This window comes from Oncorhynchus nerka, unplaced genomic scaffold, assembly GCF_034236695.1.
Source record: "Oncorhynchus nerka isolate Pitt River unplaced genomic scaffold, Oner_Uvic_2.0 unplaced_scaffold_10931, whole genome shotgun sequence".
In the NCBI taxonomy this organism is placed as follows: Eukaryota; Metazoa; Chordata; class Actinopteri; order Salmoniformes; family Salmonidae; genus Oncorhynchus; species Oncorhynchus nerka.
Genome location: NW_027030403.1, coordinates 1 through 1,442, shown reverse-complemented (window position 1 = coordinate 1,442; position 1,442 = coordinate 1). Strand labels below are relative to the sequence as shown.

At 45.4% G+C, this 1,442-nt stretch overlaps 2 non-coding genes across 2 annotated transcripts; both read left to right on the top strand.

Moving 5' to 3' along the window:
- Positions 1-615: 615 nt before the first annotated feature.
- Positions 616-688, top strand: trnai-aau (transfer RNA isoleucine (anticodon AAU)). Its single transcript has one exon. It is a non-coding gene; the product is annotated as a tRNA-Ile (tRNA).
- Positions 689-770: 82 nt separating this feature from the next.
- trnaf-gaa (transfer RNA phenylalanine (anticodon GAA)) lies at positions 771-848 on the top strand. Its single transcript has one exon. It is a non-coding gene; the product is annotated as a tRNA-Phe (tRNA).
- Positions 849-1,442: the final 594 nt, after the last annotated feature.

Genomic DNA, 1,442 nt, shown 5'->3' with positions numbered 1-1,442 from the left:
ATGTGTTTTGGGAATGTGGGCATGGGATCCCACTACCTATAGCATGCTAAGCAAACACAATACCAATTGATCAAATTCCCCAGCTGTTTGGAATTGCCACAAGGAGCAACCAAGAGTGTCCAGTCTTGTCAGGCTATGCTGTTGGTGGACTTGTTAGTTTGCGCTCCAGCACTTGCAGAGGCTCGGTGCATCTCAACAATTGTGCTCTGTAGCCAGCGGCCGGTTAGCTCAGTTGGTTAGAGTGTGTGATAGCTGCTCTCTGAAAGTAAGTAATGTCTTTCTTTTCATCGACATTGTGACATCAGTGTTACATGAGAGTTTCTTGTCATTGTTACATGACAGTAGGTTGTCGTGAGACAAGGCTGCATGAAGTGTGAACTGGAGTTTTCTTGGATCCATAAAACAATGTGCTTTTGGAGAATGTGGGCATCGATCCCACTACTACCTCACGCGATGCAAAGCATTTGAGCTAATACCCCAGCCGTTTGGAATTTCCGAAAGAAGCAACCAAGAGGGTCCAGTCTTGTCAGGCTATGCTGTTGGTGGACTTGTTTGTTGACGTGCCAGCACTTGCAGAGGCTCGGTGCATTTCAACAATTGAGCAAAGTAGCAAATGGCCGGTTAGCTCAGTTGGTTAGAGTGTGTGCTAATAACGCCAAGGTCATGGGTTCGATCCCCATACTGGCTATTATGTGTACATGTTGAGTGTCAAATTATGAGTCACATGCATGTGAATTGTCAAGGGCGCCACAGAATTATGCTGAGGAATTGCCGGAATAGCTCAGTTGGGAGAGCGTTAGACTGAAGATCTAAAGGTCCCTGGTTCAATCCCGGGTTTCGCATCTGCATTTGTTCTTCTTTGCTCTGGCTTCAAGGAAACTTTCCACAGCTTTGTTTGTGGGGCCTCACGGTGTCAAGCATGCTGTCTTCCGAAAGTAAGCAATGTCTTGCTTTTTCATCTGACATTTTGACATCAGTGTTACATTAAAGTTGCTTGTCATTGCTACATGACAGTAGGTTGTCGTAAGACAAGGCTGCATGAAGTGTGAACTGCAGCTTTCTTGGATCCACAAAAAATGTGTTTTTGGGGAATGCGGGCATCGATCCCACTACCTATAGCATGCTAAGCAAACACAATACCAATTGATCAAATTCCCCAGCTGTTTGGAATTGCCACAAGGAGCAACCAAGAGTGTCCAGTCTTGTCAGGCTATGCTGTTGGTGGACTTGTTAGTTTGCGCTCCAGCACTTGCAGAGGCTCGGTGCATCTCAACAATTGTGCTCTGTAGCCAGCGGCCGGTTAGCTCAGTTGGTTAGAGTGTGTGATACGCTGCTCTCTGAAAGTAAGTAATGTCTTTCTTTTTCATCTGACATTGTGACATCAGTGTTACATGAGAGTTTCTTGTCATTGTTACATGACAGTTTCTTGTCATTGTTTACAT